This window comes from Lontra canadensis, unplaced genomic scaffold (assembly GCF_010015895.1).
Source record: "Lontra canadensis isolate GAN:19392208 unplaced genomic scaffold, GSC_riverotter_1.0 scaffold8, whole genome shotgun sequence".
NCBI classification, from domain to species: Eukaryota; Metazoa; Chordata; class Mammalia; order Carnivora; family Mustelidae; genus Lontra; species Lontra canadensis.
Genome location: NW_022631002.1, coordinates 30,386,617 through 30,409,370, shown reverse-complemented (window position 1 = coordinate 30,409,370; position 22,754 = coordinate 30,386,617). Strand labels below are relative to the sequence as shown.

The 22,754-nt window shown below is 40.6% G+C and overlaps 1 pseudogene; it reads right to left on the bottom strand.

The window, feature by feature from the left end:
• Positions 1-4,437: 4,437 nt before the first annotated feature.
• On the bottom strand, positions 4,438-10,573 carry LOC116865982 (annotated as a pseudogene).
• Between the last annotated feature and the right edge of the window lie 12,181 nt (positions 10,574-22,754).

The window sequence follows — 22,754 nt, the reverse complement described above, 5'->3', positions numbered from 1 at the left end:
ACTGCGTAAGGGCCCCCGAGCTCGCCAAGCTGTGGAGGAGGGGACTGGTATTTTCCCCTGATAGACAATATATTGTGATAGGGTCTCCTGCTCTCTAATCATGCAATCTGCATAATTTATCCTTTTAAAATGAGTCACAGTCCCCAGAGAGTGCTTGCCTCTTGATATCAAATGTAAGAGGGTATTTTTAAGGACACAGCCACATCATGGCTATACATTAACCTATACAAAATCAATCCATTTCCAAGTTAAGCACGGCCCTAAAAATTCACTAATGGAGCTCAGCTTAGTTTGTTCATGACATGTGCAGTCAGGAATCATGCATAATGTAATAGTGCAAATGCTAAAAGCAGCTCCCACAAACTAATTTAATCTTGGTTTAATGGACATAGGAGAACTGATCTTCAAAAGAGACCGCCAATGAGATTGTTGGGGCCTCTCAGCAGCCCGAAAGCCAGCTCCAATATTAGCTTTTGGTTAGTTCCCCCTTTCAACTTGTGCCTATTAAAGGCAATCCAATATTGTCATTGAAATTATAAATAACTTGTGTCAACTTTCATGGACTATATAATATAGATGTCTCCATGCATTTGCATAGATCTCTGGGATTGAAATTTTACTCCCCATACCTTGCAGTGCATGTGCCGCTACCCAGTGGAGGGAATCTTTTACCCTCTAGAAGATCAAAAAGCTAAGCAGTATCCACAGCCCCCAGGCCATGCCAGAGAGATAGCATCTGAATAAAGATCTGGGATATGGAAGCCTGTATACAATCAAAGGGATCAGAATCACACTGCTGTAACTTGTCTCCCAGGGACCCCCAAAGCCTCTCAACGTGTACCCCCCACCTGACATGATTAGAGGAAGAGGAACCTTTGCCCCCGCAAAGACACGTGTGTGCGCTCACACACATACACATGCACAGAAAGACTCCCTCGCTAGTGTAAGCTGGGTTTCTATCCGATGATCTCACATCACATCTAGCTAAGTGAATTGCAGAATACCCAAATTTTGGAACTTTCCAGTGAATCTAGTTCAAGTCACATATTTTGCTTTAGATGAATGTTGCAAAGTGACTTTGGAATTTTCAATCTGGCTGAAGAGGAAAGCACCGCTAGGTCAGCTTTGGGGTGGACAGAATGAGCAACGTACAGGTGATGGGGGTAGCAGGGAACGGGACTTGGGAACGGGAGGGAGACAGAGAGAGGAGGAGTTGATAATGCAATATTACAAGTCAAGGGAAAGGTGATGAAATAAATAGAGGTTAAATAATGTTCTCTGGAGTTAGAGAGGCAACCAATAAATGTAATAATATAAATTTCGAACACTGGGAGGAGGAAACAAAGGGGAGTGGTCGATATGGGTGAGCTTACTCTCATCTTCCATATTGAGAGTTAATAGATATTGACTGACTGATAAATTAAGAAATGAAGTTATGGAAATGGTCACCAAGAGAACAACAACAAAAAAATACCCTGGAAGCATTAAATAGATTTTGCCTTTAGAGTATAGGACGGGAGGTGGTGAGGGCTCTTTTCTTGTGCTTCCACCTTATTTCATTTGTGACAATGCATACGCTATCATTTGAGTTAAAAATTTTCCCATAGGTGCTTCTGGGAAGCTGTGCTTCTGGGAGTAGGGAAGGATTGAGCAAGGACAATGCTGCTTTTCCTCAGAAGCAGCCGGATCATTTGTGTAAAATCCTGAGTATGTGCATTGTGACACATTCTTATTTCTACGTGCAATCGTAAAACAATTGAGAATTTGTACAGTAAACTGTGAATACCTCTAGAGCAACAGTGTCCAAAATCCTCGCTATGATAATAGACAGGATCTAGTTCTGCATTGTTTAATACAGTAGCCACTAACCACACTTGACAGTTGAGCTTTTGAAATATGGCACTGGGTTTTCATTCTCCTTCATTTTAATTAAATAAATGTAAATGTCAACATGTAGCGAGTGGATACCAGATTGGGTAACACAGCTAGAGAATCATATGGAGGTGTGAAAGACTTTCTTTTTATTACTTTCTGTACTTCTATATTATTTGAAGTTCTTGCAATAGGAATAGGATACTTTCATGACTTAAAAACCTCAAAACTTTTTGGATGGAAACAAAAATGAAAAGCAAGCAAAAGGAAATAGTCATAAAGTGACGCGCTGGCAGGAAAAAAAAAAGAATCCTACAAAATGGGTTAAAATATTCTGAGAAAGACAGCTAAAGAGAGAAATAAATGTATATATCTTCGGGACACCTTCCATCTCTTAACTTCCACGAGAGCCTCCCGAGCAAATATCCTTGCGTCATCTCCTTATACGGTAAGCACTTATGTTTGTATTCTCTCCACTCTGCTAAGTTAATTATTACTCTCTGTTCTGCTTTCAATCTTTCAAAAATGCCTTGACATCTCTCCTCCGTGGACACTCTGCTCCCGTTCTTTGTCCTTGTTGGTAAAGATCTAGATCCGGATAGATAGGTAGATATGTAGGTTTTATTCCTTTACTCGCCTGTGAACACGTGTGTAAATACACATGCATTCTATTTGCCATATTTACTCTGACCCAAGGGGAAGAAACCAACCAAGACTTAGCAGCAATATGATCTAGATCATCTAATCCCTAATCTGATCCCTTTCCATTCATCAAGCTGTTCTACCATCTGGAATCTAATCGTCTCTCAATTATCAGGCAAAACAACGACTCTGCCACTTTTTTAGCTGCAGAACCTCAATCAGTCACTTAAACTCAGTTTCTTCATCTATAAAATTGATGTAATAATTGAGCTGACAGTATTGGATGGCAGTGAGGATGAGATATAACGTTGGAAGTGCTCAGCACAGACGTGCCAAATGCAAAGTATCCATAAATGGTACCTGTTATTTTAAATGTAACAAAACTAAGAATCCTTTGCCCTAATTGTACAAGGCCAGGGATTTCTAGTCTTCTAGCTCTTAAACTATTTATCCATCTTTCTTCTTTTGTGGCCTGTCAAGCCCATTAGAGATATAATTACTTTTAAAGGAAAGGCAGGTGATACTAAGTAGGCACATACTATGTTGGGAGGCAGTGTTTTTCAATGCAAAATGATTCACATAAGCAGGAAGTGGCCCATTTCCAGGGGCAGCTCATCTCCTCATACAAAGAGTAGGTACAACTGGGCTGGGAGAAATTGTATCCATTACACATGGGGTGAGGACATTAGAAGAGCCCCTTAGTCTCATCTAAACTTGAAGGCCATTTGCAAAGTTTCTCCTTCTTCCTCTTCTTCTTCTTCCTTATTTTTTAGGAAATAGCTTTCTTCTTATTATAAAGGTAACAGACACATGGGAGAGAATTCAGAAAATTTAGAGTAAAAATACATTCACTTATGGTCCTATCTTCTAAAACCACCTAAGTATAATCTGTTAAAATTTTGATGTGTGAAAAACTGGAATGGATACCCACATATATGTCAATCTAAATCAATCAAAGTCTAAATAAATGTATATAAAATATGATATGTATGCAAATATAATTAGACATGTAATTCTATCAATTATAATTCTAAATTCTAAAATAGAACTTGGAAAAAATAAAAATACATTAAAATAGAGCATAGACAATATAGAATTTTATAAAGACAAAAATAGGATCATATAGTTCATAATGATTTAAAACACCCTTTTATTTAACTATATACTATGGATCTTCAAATGTCAGTAGGTTTATCTATGTATCTTTTTTCTTTCCTAAAGATTCATTCTTCATTTTGATACAACAAATTAACCTGTAAAGAGTGTCACTTATTTTCGTATTGTAGAGCAAACTTAACGGAATAGGAATCCATTATCAGCTCCAAGAATATCACATATGCTTTAGAAAAAGTCATTTCTATTTGGATTTAAACAAACATCAGTGTGGAAGGAGTAACTAATTATCTCCTTCTTCTGACTTGTCCATAATTTTATGACACTAGGAACACTAATAGTTGGGATGTCACATAATTACACTGGAGTCTGGTAAGGGTAGTGAAACCAGCCATCTGAATCCAGTTAAACTATAAAAACATGACCTTTCATTGTCCTTCTCTCCTGGCTCTGGGATAGGAAGGTTCAACTTTATAGCCCCATGGGCTAGATATAGGCTTGAGTTATAACATGTAGGTTCCTTCTGGTTATACTTGCAAAAGAAGCCATTTAATTCTTGAGGGTCTGACATCTAGAAATGAGCAAACTAGGAGGCAGACTGTTGATCTGGATTTACTCTGATGGAAAACATTTAAGCGAGGAGTCCAGCTGATAGGCTGTTAACATTGAAAAAATCCAAGCCTATACTGTCAATGAGTTCCATCTTCGGATCAGGACACCATCCCTAGACCTGTAAGGGGCGCGTTCGAAGTTCTCACTACAGTGGAGTTGCAGCTCCATTGGTATTATCTTCTTTGACTTTAATGCCCATTAATCTTTACCAGCTGTAGCAGCCACTGCTTGGTAAAACTTGGCCTCGAACTCTGCCTCACTGACCTCCAGCTGCCTGACAAATTAATTGCGCTCCTGCTCAGCCCAGCCTTGAAACCACTCATCCCAAAGATGTAGCTGACCCTCAAAGATACGAGGTGGTAGGTTTGCTCCAGAAACACTAAGCTGGTCCCGCCTTTCCAGCAGTGACTGCAATTTTCCTGGCACTGCCTTCCCTACCAGGTCCTGTAAGGAAAGACCACACTGGGGATCTGACTAACTGGTAAACCAGTGAGGAATACACTTCATCTCCTAGGAAGGGATGTAAGACATTGGGGGAGGGGAAGAGTTAGTAATACTCTCTGGTACTGAGGGTAAGGGAGAAGGGAAGGATAGTGGCTTCCTCTCCTTTCCTCTCACAGGGCAACTGGAGACCGTCACAAAAGTGTTGAAACTCCAACTGTTGCTGCCACTTCCATGTTTTCTGAAAACCCTCTAAATATGTATTATTTTAACAAATATAAAATTCTCATATATAATGCATATATTTGATCAATCTCCTCCCAATGGACATTTAGTTTGTTTCTTGTTGTTGTGGGTCATTTTGTTTGTTTTTACAATGTAAGCTCTTTTGTGTGATGAATATCATCTCTATGAAATCACTGGGTGAAAGTTGAGCACACTTTTAAGGCTTCTGATATTTAATACCAAATTACTCACAAGTGCAGTGAGTTACCCTCCCTCCCTCAAGGTTAGGGAGAGCACCATGTCTCCATTCTCCGACCTACAATTGGGTATGATCAGTCATCTTACTTTGGCCAGTCTCATGGGTGGAAAAAGGATATCTGCTGCTTCTCTCAATTTTGATTCATTTCAGTTTGATTATTTTCATTAGTGGGAGTGGCAATCTTCTCATATCTGTAAAGTGGTCATTCCTATTGCCTCGTCTTTCGTGAAAGACTTCCATATTGTTCGCCGTCTTGGGGACGTGGGGCAAGGATGTCCTGCACACCTGTCCACGTACCTATTTCACTATTGTCTTTTAAGATGAACCAAAGGGACTCCACATCCATGAAATCTTTTCCAGCACATCTCAGTCACAAGTAACCTCATCTGACTTCTCAGGGGTCCTTTTGTAAAACTATCCCTGTGGCTTTACCACTTTGCCTTGTTCTGTGGTTATTTGTATCACCTTCTTTTTTCTTCCCGCTTTCTTTTCCTGTTCAGGCAAAATGCTGAAGAGAACAGAACTTCCAGAAGAGTACATGCCATTTAAATATTTATTGTTTATCTATGGGTAGCAAAGCAGATATATATAATTATAAACATTAACACCTACTGATTCATGTATTAGGCCTAGCTTGACCATGTGCAATACAAAATAACACTGAATGTCAGCAGTGAAACCCAACAAAGACATTTTTCTTACTCATGGGGAATCCAACATGGACCAGTGGCCTTTCTTCATCTTGTAACTATTTTGTCTGGAACATACTGATTTCAAGGTTTTCTTGGCAGAGAAGGAGAAAGACAGAGGAGGCACACAGACAGTTAAATATCTTGACTCAGAAATGACAGGCATGCGTTCTCTAACAGTCCACTGGCTAGAACTCGTGACTTGGTGCCCACCTATTTGCAAAGAAGACTGGGAAACCAAGGGAAGCATAAGGATACTTAGTGAGCATTACCTATCTCTTCCATAATAGGCTTCAATGTTTCAGGAATTTCATAAGCATGAACTCATATGTACCTGTAATCTAAGTAATTATAATTATCTCAGTCTTCTGGATGACAACAGGAAGTTCAGAGAAGTTAAGCAACTTGCCTAGGATCACTCAGCCAGTAAATGGCCGAGCTGGGATTTAAACCCCATCACTATGATTTTGAACTCTCCACTCTTAATGAGTAGCTTATGAAAATTCCATTTAGCAAGCAACATGAAGAGAAGCTCCAATTTGAAAAAAAAAAAATGTGGTGGTCTTAGGCCCCACGTGGGTGGGTGATCTCTTCTCCACACAAACGGGGCACTTAGCTTCTCTGCCCACACTCTGCACCTACTTATAGACTGAGCAGTGAGGTCCAAACCAGACTGTGTCTTTAAAAAAATAAATCATGATTCTCATTCTATTAGGAAAATGTGTATTCATCTCCTGATAGCAACTAAAGTGAAAATGGCTGAGAGCAATAAAAATCCATTTTGCTATTTAGTACAGTTTGTCAGACTAGAGAAATGGGATTGAATTTCAAAGCCACAGGCAAGCTGGTCGCAATCTGTAGCTACACAGTTGATGGGTTTTTTTCTTCTTTATTTACAACTCTTTTGATAAGCCTTCAGCAAGTTACATAGGTTGTTCTAGTTGTATCTCGTTTGACTGGATTAGAATACTTGATGACAGTTTGGATAAGTTGGAGGCAGATGGTTCTTGACATTTTTCATGGCATCAGTTACAAACCATGCAAGAAACGCTTTCATCCTTTGTTTATCCTTCACTTAGAAGCCACTATAGTAGATCGTTAAACTTTCATTTTTCACAGTGCTGATTAAGGCATACTACAAGGCAGATGTTATTCCGTACCATTTTTAACAATTTACATTTAGCACCAAAGCTGGCTTTGTACTTGTTCCAGTGGGGATCAATTCACTTTTTAAAAAACTTCAAGGTCAGTCTCTGAAATGCTGTGACTCCCTTAACAATCCAATGTTTCATAAACTTCTCTTGGTTACAGAAGCCGAGCTACTTTTCCATGTATGTGTGTTTGCTCGTCAACGCACACACAATGATTCAATAGTTCTCTTCCTCGAGGAACAGCATTATGCAAGAGGCAGTTCGCTAAACAAAGAGAAGAGTCCTCAAGGAAAAAAAAAAAAAAGAATCAGAATATAGCCTATCAGAATATCTTAATTTTTCTAAAGCAGATCTAGACTCAGAAAAGGTAGACAGTCCTGAAACACAAGGTTTAAGGGGTCAGAAATATTTCTCTTTCCTTTTCCATGATTTAGTAAATTACATGCTATTTAGTTCCACCTAAGACAAACAAGAGGATACAAGACTCTTTAGATACAATGCAATATTGACAAATAGGCTTACTTAGCACAAATTGTGACAAAATTTGATTGTACTTTACAAAGGCACAGGCTTTCACTTTTTCTTTCTTCCAGAATAATTTCAAAGTAGATTCCGTTTGTAGACAAAAGATGATATCTTACTCAGGATAAAACTGTGTATGGGAAATCCTGAAGACAGTCTCCATAAAATATGCTCTGATATATTCCCCACTTATTGGGAAAAAAATATTTGAGACAGGATTAAGAGTCATGGGAAGTGGAGTGCTATTTCTCCCAAAAAGGAAACAAAACCACAAACAACATAATGACAAATGCGTAAACAATAGCATCCATGACCTTCATTATACCACTGGCAGAACCGATACGCAAACAAAGAACTTTAAGGGTTAAATTGGGCCTTGACTTTACACTAAAATAATAGGAAACCTATACCCTTTCCATCCTCTTACCTGCACGGGCAAGAGGCCAGAAGGACATGCAAGTAATTCGATTTATAGAAGTAGTACTTCGAGAACTTTCCATCAGTCTTTGTGTAACACAAAGTAACTATTTTGGAACAACCTATTCGCTAACGAGCCCCTTAAATGGAGAATCTGGAGGTTGTAATAAACAAAGGAGGACTGATGAAGATTTGCATATTAGTAGGCAAGGGAATCTGCACAGAGAAGTGTTTCTCTTTCTTACTGTGTGTGTGTAAGTGCGTGTGCGTGTTTAGAAAGGGAGAGAGAGAGAAAGAGAGGAGGAGGCAAGGGAGAGAGAGAATCTCAAACAGACTCCATGCCAGCGCAGAGCCCCAATGTGGGCTCAATCTCATAACCCTGAGACCATGACCTGAGCCAAAATGAAGAGATGGGCGCTTAACCAACTGACCACATGTCCACATTCTCTCTCTTTCTTTCCCTCAAATAAATAAATACAACCTTTAAAAAAAAAAAAAAGAAAACGAAAAGATAATTTTGTTATACTCACCGATTCCAAGATGAAGGGGACCCAGTGCTAGGAATAGTGGAGAGCAAGTAGGGAAGCGCCAGGTCAGTCAGGAGGCAGAGAGGGGAAACTGTGGACAGGAGCCTTTATTGTGGTTTCTGAGGGAAGAAATGGGTGAGGCTCATTAAGGAGGTTTAGGATTAGCTAGTTAGCATCATTTCTGGGGTACAGGGGCTGCTAGTTGTACTGGCACCTGCCCCGAGCTAATTAGGGCAGTATGAAAGCCCCATAAAGGAGGTGATTTGGGCTGGGGGCTCTGGGTGGGTTGACCTGAACTGGCAAAGTGCACTCCCAGGAGAGCTGATAACTATTTCCAGGAAATTACCAGCCACAGATAGTTGGGTGAGTAGTCCTTCCAGGGTCCTCAAGATGTTAAAGCATCAAAATACAGAAAATAAGACATGTGGTTCATACAGGAGGGCAGGTTTTCCTGACCCCTTTGCTAAGTGAGGCCAAGGGCACTGAGACGAGGGCCTCCAAGTTCTAGGTGGTGATCAGTGATGGCAGAGGGGTGGCGTGGGCTGAGCCAGCAGCAGGAGGCAGAGCACATGACACCTGATAGTAATGGCCAAGAGGATAACTCAGGAGTCTCTTAGTTATCTCTTGCTGGATACAAATTACTCTGTGACTTAGCGGCTTAAAACAAACATTTACTCATAGTTTCTGAGGCTCAAGAACCCAGGCATAACTTGGTTGGGTATCTCTGACTCAGAGCCTCTCATTAGGCTGCGACCAGGTGTTACAGGCTAGCGTTGCTGTGGTCTCTAGGCTGGACTGGGGCTGGGTCTGCTGCCAGTCTCACTCAGTGGCTTTTGGCAGGGCCCAGCTCTTTGCTGTTTGTTGCTGGAGACATCAATTTCTTGCTCCTTGGACGGCTCCATACAGCTACTCACAACGTGGCAGCTTGCATCCCAGAACCAGGGCTCCAAGAGAGAACAACGGACAGTGGGAGAGCATGAAGATGTCGAGCAAGATGGAAGCCAGAGTCTTCTATAATCTAATCTTGCAAGGGACATGCAATCACTTCTGCTGGATTCTAGGAGTTGGAAACGAGTCGCTAGATCCAGTTCACATTCAAGGGCAGATTACATACCAGATGTGTACACCAGGAAGTGAGGAATCACTGGGAGATCAATCTATAGGTCGCCTACCACAGGGGTGAACAGAAATTTTAAAAACAAGAAACCCAAACCCCAAGCAAACAAATACAACATCTCTTCTTCCTAATCACATAATGGAAGAAAGTAGTCCTCATGTTCTATGTGGATTATGACTGTTCCCATATTACAGTTGCATCTGGGGAGAAGTACACTAATCCCTTTAGATGGTGTCGAGCAGGGCTAAAGGCCAGCTTCCAGGCTCTATCACGTGGTCGCTTTCAACACAGTAAATGGGAGTTCATAGTCTGACAATTCATAATGTTCTGTGCAAAGGGCTAATTAGCATCTAACAAGATATACAAAGTCAGTAACAATCTTAAAGACAAAAATAAGAACAAAGAGTGTCGATGCTATGGTGTTTTAGCCTTTTGGCTTGGAAAAGATGAATTGGATTGCTATCACCCAGTGTTCGGGAGCATATGGAGAAAAGACACTCCCATACCCTGGTGAAGGGAAGACAATGGGTATGAAATTTTGGCAGGCAATTTGGCAATACCCATCAAAAGTTAAACGTGTGCAGACCCGTTAATCCAGCAATTCCACTTCTGGAAATTCAACTCAAGGAAATCATCAGTTAGGCGCACAGAGGAGTATTTGAACAATTATTGATATGTTGTTATTGAAAATAGATTGACAGGTAAAAACAATCAGTGTCTACCAACGGTAGATAGGTCAGATAAATTATAGATTAGATAAAATATAAGCATTCCTTACAACTGACAACTTATATCTTTATTTATTGACAAGGAACAACCTCTGTAAAATATTGCTGAAAGAAACCAGCAGAAATAGGAGAAAGAAGACACCGTGATTCCATGCATAATTGGAAAGTTTTATGTTAAAATGCTAATTTTGAACTATAGAATGCTTATGAAAGAAACTGAGGAAGACACAAAGAGGTGGAAAAACATTCCATGCTCATGGATCGGAAGAATAAAATGTCAACTTTGAAAAACAAAAACAAAAACAGAACTAAAATGTTAATTTTGTGTTCTGATAGGATTTCTGGTGATTGGAACTTTTTCTTTTTGTATTTTCTTACATTTTCTACAATAAATATGCATACGTTTTTTAAACAAGAACTAAATAATAGAAGCCAATTACCTTCCATGGCTTCTCCTTTAAGAATATGGTCCCTAAACCGAGAATAGCAGCTAATTTTATTTTTTGGCTTTTAAAGGGGAGGTCAACATGGTCAACATCCATTCCCAGTTTATTAAGCATCACAGAGACAACGTTTGTAAAGAACAAAGGGCTTGGAGGGTCAACAGGGTGAATTTTGTTTTAGCCAACTGTGAAGGTCTAAGGATACACATGTAGCTTAACTACCATTAGAAAGCTTTTCCCACTCAAAACACATGTTTGAGTCACTTGGAAGAGCACCTTTCCAAGCAATAAGCTGTTGCTTAAATATTGTAATAATTGTCTTGAAAAACAGTTCATTAAACCTTGTGCACTTGATTTTTCAGGCCTCGTGTATCTGGATCTTTCCTATCCCAGACTCAGCTACAAAATGGGCTTCTTCTTTCACTCTGAACCCATGCCAAGAAGACATCTGTGCCCTCAACCCTTCCAATATATTCCATCTGCTTATTTCCCCAAGTCCAGAGCAATATGGAATTTACAATGCTGGCTTTTGTATATACCCTTAAGTCATGTTGCTTTTCTAAATGTGACTTTTCTAGAATTACAATTTTTATAAGGAAATCCCAGCCATTGAATGTTCCCATTTGGACAATAATAATTGGAAATCAGGTTGGACTCTTGCTTTAACTAGCACCAACATCAAAACTTACCTTCTCTACAAAGGTCTCTGAAAGGAGCTTGCCATCAGATGGTACTCCAGTCAAGCAATTTCCTGCTGCTAAGTTAAGCCAGCATCATCTTCTACCTAAATAGAATAGAATGGTGTCTCTGGAATGAAGGAGACATTTGTTTGACGTTCAGTTTACCGTGCAGAGAAGACATAGGTCTGGCTGTCCTTTTGACAAATCAGGCCTAAGGAACAAATTTTAGAAACAATAAATATATCATATGTGTTCCATAATGGAACAGAAAAAAATGGCCCTATTCACTGATCTCCTGTCTGCTTTGTAAATAGGGGGGAGGAACCCTCTTATTTATAGGAAAGGAGGAATTTAACTTATTTTCACGATTAGATAACATTCTCTCATAATTTTTCAAGTTATCACAAGACAATTTGATGTGGATTAATGTATGTCTGGGTTTTATCACCTAGATGAAAAGCGTATCAGCACCGAGATGGGTATGGGAGACATCCTGTGATTTAATTATACTAAACAATCTTGTGCTTTAGTACACAAAAGATAACAGCTAACATACTGCTAAACATTTACTGATATACAAGTCAAGACAAAGATAAAAGATTTCATTCCAAAGGAAAAATACTCTTAAGGAAAAACGGCTGTCATGGGGTTTTGAAACAAGTGAAACAAAACTTAATAGTGGAGATGTGGGGCACTCATGTAGGGATGTGATTGGGGGCATGGTACTTGTTTCAATATTCCATTCTCTTCTTTCTTTCTACTCATATTCTAGGTTCCTGCTTTTCTTTTTCTTGTGGGATTTGTATAAAACCTACATTCATACCCCACACTAATCCTATTCTCTACCTTTGGGATAGGCCCTATTTTTATCATTTGGTACACCTTCAGAGAATCTTCTCTCCCTAAAAGTGTTTCTCACTGCAATGAAAACTCACAATGGCCAAAGTCACTAATGGGTGCATTAGTCCATTCTCTTTTACCATACTTGGTACCCCCTGGTTTGGACAAGCTAACACAGAACCCCTTCAAATCACTCCAAGATTCATTGAAGTTGAATGAGATGACAGACAGAAAAGGAGGTGCCAACAGCTTCTAGCCTGTCCTTGATTCTCCCTACACATAACTCTTCTTCCTGACCAAGTTCTGACTGAATAATGGTGACCCTGGTTCACCACTAGACACAGAAACAACAGCTTTCCAGAAAGTTTTTGTTTTGTTTCATTTTGTTTGTTTTACCAGATCCCTTTTGTGACCCTGCTCTGGCAGCTGGGACATGCCTAGCTTCCCAGGTCTCCCTAGAAGTTATGACTTGTGCCCCTATGCCCACGTCTCAGGAAGAGTTGTTGGTGACTCTTCTCTGATCCTATAACAACATTTTCTGGACCTTAGTTCTCCAGCTCCTTCCACATTTTGTAAGATCTAATCCCCCAGTCAATTCTGCGGTCTGTAATACTCACAGATATTCTGCTCCTTAGTTGAACCCCAGTGGAGGCAGCCATTACCTGGTTCTGATCACAACTAACCCAACAAGAAGACCAACAGGTCATTCTCAGAGCTGCTGAGGCCACAGGAAATGATAAGCCTGGAGGAATCGTGATGAAAGCTGCCACAGCAGCAGCTATGGTTAGTTGGCTAATGCATAGCCCCTAACCTCTTCCCTTTTGCCTACATTGCCTTCCCAGTTCACCTTGCAGCAAGGGGTGGCCATTTCATCCAGTCTGCCCAACGAAAGATATCAAAAGTCTGCAGGGGGACTTTAGGGAACATTATTTTACATCCTGAGAAAAGAAAAGGAAAGGAAAAGAGAGTTAGAGATTCCACTCCTCTCTCTTTCTTCCTGCCTTGAATTCATTCATGATGGCTGGGGCTATGGCAACCATCTTAGGGCAACACATAGAAAGCATGAAGAAAAATGCCAGTAATGCAAAGAATAATTAAGCAGAGAGGTAGAGCTTGGGTCCTTCATGAGATCAGTGAGCTACTAGACTTAGCCTAAGGCTGCATATCATTGAGCTTCCTATTAAATTAGATAATGCATGTCTTTATGTTAAAGCCAATGTAATCTGAGTTTTCTGCCACATCCTTGTTGCCAAGTTCATTTCTTATCTATGCAGGTGTCATTGGGCTTTTAATTAATGAGAAAAGAAAAATAGGAAAAAAAAATTATTGAGCACCACTAGGTGTTAGACATATATCGGGCATTTTCACACACATTCTCCTATTTAATCCTCACAATTGCTTGGTGGGGTAGGTACAAGCTATGTTTTATAGAGGAGGGAATTGAGACACAGAAATTAAAAACCAGCCCAAGATCAACTAATTGGTGGAACCATAACTTGCATCTTCTGCTTCACAGACCAATTTAGTCTTATTAGGCCATGAATAGATAAGACACGTTCTTTACTCTTTTAAGAAGCACACTTAGGATTACTGGAGAAATGTTAGAAATGTAGATTTTGTCTCCTTGAAGGTATAGGATGAAGCTGGTGCAAAGAACTCATGTCTAATTATCGGAGGTAACTAAAAAATCAACTGGTCTTTCATACAAGGTACCAAGTTTCTTCATCAAGGGAAACATTCCCGTGTAAGCAAGACAGATGGTCACGAAGGGCCCTTATAAACAAATTCCAGCCTTGGGTAGGGGAGTGATATGAATAATTTCTAAGATCCTATGACTTTCCAGAGATGTCAAGGTATTTTCCAATCATTCTGACTGCCATATGTTTCTGAATTGGAGTTGTTCTTCCTAGTCCCTCACCTTGAAGATGCTATCCTTGAGAGAATGGGAAAGCAAAAACATTTTGTTTTCTGGCTTAGAAGAAAAAGAAATGAAAAAACCTTTCCATGCATCAAGGTCATTCCTTAGGGAAAAACCAAAATGACTGACAACTCATTAAGTTGGTAAAGTAACACCAACTCAATTTAGAGACACAGAGAGGTGATAAGAGGCTGGATATATTCTATAATTCATATATTACATTAAAGAAAAAAACTTTTTCCCAAAGTGTATTTTCTCTTTTCTCAAAACAAACAAAGAAACACACACAAACCATAGACCCACGGGACGACAAAAGGAAGAAAGCACTTCCTATTAACAGGACTTTAAATGATTGTAAATGAAGATTGGGTAAAGGATCAAATTAGATTTGTAGATAATGATGATCTCTCTTTCCCGGTTCAGAATAAAGATCTGGCAGAGAAGCAATGTGTAAAAATAAAACCATTTTAATATTCAGTCCTAAAGATCATTTTGAAAATAATCTGTGTCTTTAGAGACTCTCCAATGAGGTATCAGTGAAATTTAAGATGTCCCTGACATAATATGAAGGGATTCTTTCTTCATTCTTTGGAATACAGAGAAGCATGGTTCAGTTTGTTGAGTTCCTACTACATGAGAGGCAAATGAAAACTGTTCCCCCCTCCAAAAAGCTTGAAAATAATATATATATATACATGATAAATACAATGAACAATGGGGTAAACAAATATAGAAGGATTTCAGAAGCAAAATAGATCATATATATTGTTCCCTTGTGGAAACATCCCTGCTCTTCCCCTCTATCATCCTTCAACATGTCTCTCATTTTTCCTATTTTTTTAAAAGATTTTATCTTTAAGTAATATCTATACCCAACATGGGGCTTGAACTCATAATCCCAATATCAACAGTCCCACACTTCACTGACTGAGCCAGCCAGGAAACTCCCAGTTTTTTCCATTTCTCTGCCTTGGGATAAACGCCATCTCTGTTTAATTAGGTATCGTTTCCCTATTCTCCATCAAGACACCACTTTGATTTTCTAGTTAGGATTCATTACAATTTTAAATTTTATATTTATTTGTTTGCTCGATTATATATTTTCTGTTGTCTTCCCTTTATAATATTATCTTCAAGAGAGCAAGAATGATATCTATATTACGCAAATTTTCATACAATGCTTGGCATTCAGTAGGCATTCACTAAATGTTAGAAAGATGGACGGATAAGATGGATGATGAACAAATGGGAAAAAACTGTACACAGATGACTTAATCAAGTCTTAAAGGACACCCCAATTTTGGCAGTTGAAGACATGAAGGTCTGGGGAAGGATGCATTCTAGGTATAATAAATGACAAGGGGGGAAATGGTATACGTGAGGAAAGTAGGCCAGTGGTATTTGAGAAACAATGATTCTACATGATGTGATTAGATTTCCCTCTCCAATTCACTACCATTGTGGTCATTTGGAATGGGCAGGAAACAGAGTAGGAACAGAATAAGAAATACCAATTCATTTATCTTCGGTTAATTATATCATTTAGACAATTATTTGTCACTTAAAATTTCCTGCAATTTTTTAAAAACTACACAAATAATGCGTGGATAGATTTCAATAGCAAAAAAAAGATGCCTTCCCTTTCCAGGGTTAAACCCTTAACCATCAGGAGAGGATACACTCCCAAATGTCTCTCCTGCATTTAACACACTCACATCTGCACACGTGTATTCACACACATGTGCCTGTACATGTACATCCATGCCTGTGCACACATCCATTCACAAATACACACAGATATTCATACATATACAAATAAAAATTAGTGACGAATCTGTCGTAGGCGGGAATAAGTCCAGTGTACCTGGCTGAGAGGAAGGAGGCTCCCATTCTATTAAACATGGGAACACATCACGGAATTTGGGCTTTATCTTTCCCCACTCAGAAAGCAGGGCTTCCCTCCTCAACCTCAGAGACCCTCGGCTTTCCAAGACACAGGTGAAAAATGTAATTTAAGAGCACCGCACTTGGCAGGAAACGCTGTAGAACTGGATTCTGCACATCTGCACACATTTGTAAACATCTGTACACTTTCCCTTCAAGTCCTATAAAAAAGCTCTCTGATTCATATTAGTTTTAAGAACTGACTCTTCCGGAGCCCCCAAGTCCTGACCTCGCCTAATGCACTTGCCTCAGTCTGAAAGTCTATGGACTGTGGCCATCCAGGCAAAAGAATTTCCCAAGCTCCTCTGAGTCCTCTCCACATTTCTCTACCCACCGGAACCTCTTCCTCCTCCAGGGCTTGGTACCAACCAGGCAATTGCTGGTAGTGGAGGACAAATGAGAGGGGTCCCTGGGAAAGGGTCCCAAATGACAGAAGAGATTCCGGTGAGTTCTCTAAACACCATGCACACTCCACTCGGCGACCTACCAGCTGCCCAGAACAGACACAATTTCGGGCCTCAGACACAAACCCAAGCTCTTCCAATAAAACAAATATTTCACAGTTCATTTAATCCAAGATATTGAAAAGACCTGCAGACTCTGGGTTGCCCTATCCCCAGGGATGTCGCTGTGTTTGAGTAAATACAGATGCTGCCCCCTTCCCAGCTCAGCAGCTGCTCTGCCAGCACCCCTAGCCTTCCTGCTTCTCTGTTTATTTTCTGGAATCGTCATTGGAGTCAATCCAAAGGAGGCTCAGGTGGGGCTGTCTACCTGGGGGTTCCTCATCATGGACGGAAGTATGGCTGAAGAATATAACTAGGTATGTCCAAGAAAACTTTATGAACTTTATTGGTCTTTATTGGTCTTTACTGGTCACTCATGATTTACCAAGTGCCTATCCTATGCCCGGCACTGTTCCAGGTGCTGTGGGCACAGCGGTAAAAAAGAAAGATGAAAATCCCTGGTTTTATGGAGCTGATGTAATAGCAGACAAGAAAGAGTAAATGCATAAGACACAGTATGCCATATGTTAATGAGTTCTGTGAATAAAATGACTGGAGAGTCCTGGGAGCTGGTGGGTGGGGGGAGGGGAGAGGGTAATGCAGAGAGGACAATTTTCAATAAAGTGGACAGGGAAAGAGTCCTTAAGAAAGTGATATTGCAACAAAGACCAGAAGGAAGTGAGGGAGGGAGCCATCTAGATTTCTGGGGTAGGACTTTTCCAGGCAGTGGTAACAAGTTCGAAGACCTTGCTTGGGGACACACCAGCATACCCAGAGTGTCAGGAGCACAGGAAGAATGTACAGGGATGAACTTGCAAAGCAATAATAGGGAATTAGATCTAGTAGGGATGTTTCCCCAATCTTAAGGACTTGGGTTTTGAATTCACCAGCTCTAAATCAATTTCAAAAGATGAGTTACAAAGCCAATTTCAGCTCTGGAGGGAACATTTAGGGGAAGTATTCCTCTGCACCTCACCCCATCCTTCTCCTGGGGACTGTCATCTATCATCGTGGATGGCCACCAGAGGAACTGCCATGGCCTTACCTGACACTGGCCATGTTTCAACCACTCAATAGTAGGCACCTGAGCAAGAACCGGCGACTGATTCCCACCCTGGGAATCTGTTAGACTTGTGACTCAGAGAGTAGAAATCAGACCCTCTCTTATGGCAGAAGCTCAGGTATGAAACTTAAGGTTGGGAGTGGCCCTGTTTTCTTCTTTGTGGAAATGATGGAGCACAATGCAGATAACAGCAAAAAATAAAAAAAATTATCTAAAACAAGGACAGATTATTTCAACTTGTATTTAGTTTCCTGGTGAATTCTATTTATATCCCTACTTACTTACACTTAGCTTATTTAATCCTTCCTTGGATGCAGGGAGACACGGAATAGAGTCACGAGAACCTGCTGAAGACAAAGGCCAGGTCTCAGGGAAGGAAAGCAGAGCACAGCACAAACCTAGAGTGGGACTGGAAATTATTATAAACCCCACGTGGCGTTGTGATTCCCGATCGTAAGACACACAAGCATTAGCCTGTCTTCACCATGCCTTCCACCTTTTCCCCACTGATAAAACCTCTGAACCCAACACTAATCATGTTGGTCTCAATGTTTCATTGACCTGAAAGGGGGACCCGCAGGTGCTGGAGCCAAGGTGAAAGTGGAGACCATGGTGGATTGATTCCAGATAAACGATTCTCAGACCTACAGATCATCTACACTACATGAGAAGCTATCTGAAAGGACAGGTGCCTGGCTATCACCCCAGACCCACTCAACTGGCCCAACTTGGTCAGGGTTTCAAGCACCTAGACTTTCCAAATGTTCCCCAGAGTTCATGATCAGTCAGTATATGGAACTTCCGGTCAGACCTCACGCCTTCACTTATTCAGAGAAAAGGTGAAAATCAGCAACTGTGGGAAAACAGTTCATTCCAACACATTGGCCTGTTGATTGTTCTTTGTCATCTCAGGGTTTTTCCTGAGCCCTTCACCTGGGACATCCCTCCACTAGACACGACCTGGTCTCTTGCTTTCTTTGTGTATTTCCTAGAATGCCACCTTATCGGGAAGACTTCCCTGGCCTCCCTATCTAGTATTTCAAACTCTCTCACCCTCATCATTTCCTGTACTCCCACCCCCACTTTCTTTCTCCACTAGTAGGGATCATACTCTAAAATGTTCTATATTTTATTTACTCTATTGTGTGTCATCTCTCCCTCTCCCTGCCTCAATAGAATGTAGGCTCCAAGGGGGCCAGGAATCTGTACCTGATTTGCTCACGTCTCTATCTCCTGGACCTGGACCAGTCTTCACCAGAAAGGAGGTGCTCAAACATTTGTTGAGAGAACAGCCGCCTTCTTGGCCGTTTTTCCGCAACGTTGATGATCCTGTTCTCAGAGTCATCTCAATCCCTACAGTTAGGAACCAGATTTCCAACAAGTCGATTAATCTTTTACACAGCATCTAAGTGCCTGCTCTCAAGCATCCGGACACATTTCTACATGCTTGGAAAGCAGCTGAAAATGGTTATCCGGCTGAGAAGGGGCAGACCCTGGCCAAAGCAGGGCCTGAGGCCAGCTGGTTGTGAACTGACAGGAAGATGAAGTGAAAGTGTGCACCTGTGTCAGAGAGCTCCGGCTCGGGATGTTGCCCCACACTGACAAAGCCCCCATCAGCCCTGTGTCTTAGAAAAAGAGCTTCCTCCCCATCTGCTCCCCAGAAAGTGTCCATTTCCTTTCAGAGTCTTTCTGGATGACGAGCACCTGGGGGAAATGCATACTGGGGTGCGGTGATTTAAAAGGGGGTGTTGCCTATGTGCCTTTTGTATAAAGTGTTCCTCATCTGTGTAGAGAACTCAGTATTATCCAAATGTCTTCCAGAGACCAAGAAACAGCCTCGGTGGTCTTTGCACCAGGGAATTGGGGGATGGGGGATGGTGAGTGAAGAGAAAAAGAAATGACTTCTGTGAGTGTTGGGCCCCCCAATTTTTCTTTGTTCTGGTCACTTCCTCTTCAAGGGCAAGCTTCCAACACACAAGGGCAAGCTTCCAATGAGGGACTAGAAGTGGGGAGTAAATCGAAGACAGAGGTGAGCTCTCCAGACGACTTCACGTTCTGTCTTCTCAAATGTAGCAGGGAGATAGAGAACCTTGATGATTTACCCTCGGCTGCAAAGCGGCACACACTGAGAGGCCCAGCTCCAAGCTGGAAGTAGAATGTAACTGTTACGCATGCAAAGATATAAGGAACTCGAGGCAGCTTCCATGACTAATTTATAATAGGAGTGCAAAAGGAGAAGAGATGTTCTAAACCAAAACAAATGCTTCAAAGAGAATCAATAAGTGATGAGTGACTTTAAAAATGTCCATTTAATTAGGCTGCAAGTATATAAAAGGAGTCCACACTCAGTTGGTTCTTGAATTCCATTAAGTTCTCTTTCCTCTCTAAAGAAATCGAAGTAAAAATCATAGCCAGTACGCCGCAGGTATGGTTTAATGCGAGGAAGACGATATCAAAGCCAATTAGGGGACCCAGACCTAAAGAAAAGGCCTCGATCCTGGAGAAAAAGATTATACATGAATTTTATTTGTGGGGGTTGGGATGGATGTGTTTAGTTAAAAGAAAAAGTTTAAGGTATCCAAGGTCCCAAATGTTTTGTGATTCCTGGCATTGACTGACTTTTTCAATTATCTGGTAGAAAAACCAATGAGTCCCAGTTATAGCTAATTAAAGGATAAAAAATATCATGTTTTGTTCTTTCACCAAAGTTTCCTCGAATGCTGCCTTTATGTAGCATCATCCTCCACCCCCACCACCCTCCCGCCCCCGGATGCAAATAATTTATCTGGCACTAGTTTCATTTGGTTATGAGAGGTTAGGATTTGGGCAGGGGGAGGAGAAATACCAACAGGACAAGATAAAATTATTTTACCTTTAGTATTCCTTCTAAATTTCTATTTCAGAGCCACTGTTACATAAATACAGATTATTTTTGCTTTAATTATGTTTTTAAAGATTTTATTTATTTGAGAGAGAGAAAGAGAGCACGAGCAGGGGGAAGGGCAGAGGGAGAAAGAGAGGCAGACTCCCCTCTAAGCAGGGATCCCCATGCAGGACTCGATCCCGGGACCCTGAGATCATGAACTGAATGGAAGACAGACGCTTAACCAACTGAGCAAACCAGGTGCCCCTGTTTTAGTTATTTCTAAAAGCAAGAACCTACCACATACAGGCACAGGGATTGTTATTTTACATGCTTTTATTCCTTTAATAATATAGAAACTATCATCCCCATTTTACAGATAGAAAGGTTCAGATCAGTGTTCTCATCTTTATGTGTTCTTTAATGCAGAATTATTTTGAACAGATTTTGAAATACTCATGTTTCAGTTACCATTGGCGGATGAAAACCTACTCCATAACTTAGAATTTTAAACAATCTTTTTTTTTTTTCTTTTGTGTTTACACATTCTGTGAGTCAAAATCCAGGCAGGACCCAGCGGGAACAGTGCGTTCTGCCCCATAATGTCTGAGGCCTCAGCTGGGAGTTAGTGACGGCTCAGAATGATCTGGTGGCTGCATTCGGAATCAGCCAGAGCCATCTTCCCTCACATCTAGCAGTTCACGAAGGCCATCGGCTGGGTCCACAGGTGGAGCTGTTGGCTGAAGCCTCTACTCTGTGTGGCCTGGGCTTCTGTACAATATGGCGGCCTCAGGGTATGTGAGCTGCTTGAATGGCAATGCTAGGCCCGTGGAAAGAGCACTGCCTTTTATTCCCTTCACTAGAAAGTGACACAGTGTTACTTCTGCCACACTCTGTTAGAGCCAGTTGAGGCATAAGCCTGTCTCAATTCCAGAGGAGGGAAAAAAGGAGAGGGAACATAATCTCTTCTTTCAATGAGAGTAGTGTCAAAGATTTTGTGGTCATTATTTTAAACCATCAGTGGAAGTAATAACTTTAGAGTGCCTCTTAGAGCATTCCTGCTTCAATGATAGACTTTTACTACTTGCGATATTCTAGGCATTATCTTTATTAGGGAGATATTTCAGTGAAAAAGATTAAGAAGGATGAAGTATTGAGGAAGGGTTTGCCAACTGAAAGGAGTACACAGGCTATGCAGCTTATATGAGCAAACGAAAGAGGCCAACTTTACTAACACAGAGCATCTCTCATCAAAGAGAAACTGAAAATCTGGATTTTTGTGAGAAATCTTCTGATTTTTAAAAGTGCTTTGCAAACAGGAAAAATATTACATACAAGCCACCAGTTTGATATTCTTGTAACTGATAGATAATGCTATTTTTTGTTCAATAAATATCTATGAAAGTGATTATCATTTGCCTGAGAATTTTCTGGGTCCTCTAAGTCAATGACAAGCTACCTCCTGTTCTTTATGAGGAATGGCTTTTCCCATATCATAAACAAAATTCCCTGGTTAGAAGAAAATTAATTTACTTTGATCCTGAACATCGACTTTGCAGAAACAGAAATAACTGTCCATCTGTTCTAAAACTTTACAGAATCATTATTTGTTCCATTAGCTCCATAAATGGGCTGTCATCAGTAATTGTCCTGTGTACTGTGAACACCTTCCCTGAAACTATATCAAGCTTAACTCCCAGAGTTCTGAAAGATTAGTCAATCAGTGTTCAAACACTTCACAGCTACATATACTCCCATACCATGCACCTTAAAATTAGAACATGTGAGAAGTAAAATGTTCCTTTCCTTTTGTAATGAATAGGTAATGAATATGCCCTCACTTACTATGCTAAGTTACCCCAAGGGATATCCAAAAGCCATAGGGATAACGTAATATTAGTAACCTTCCTGTTACTATAAGTGGCTCATTAAAAAATAAACTCTAGGTCTTTAATTTCCAGCTAAGATGTGGTAACAGGGACCCTTGTTCCTGAAATCACTCAAATACAGGCAAAATATGTGAAACAATGGTTTTCAAGACACTGAGTATCAGTCAACAAGGGACAATGGTCTCCAAAAAGCAGGAAACAAATAAGGGGAACCCCACAGTTGCCCCAGCTTACTCCATTGAGAGAATGTCTAGTCCATGGCATAGGAAGGGGGTCCCCATTGGAGAAAGGCAAAT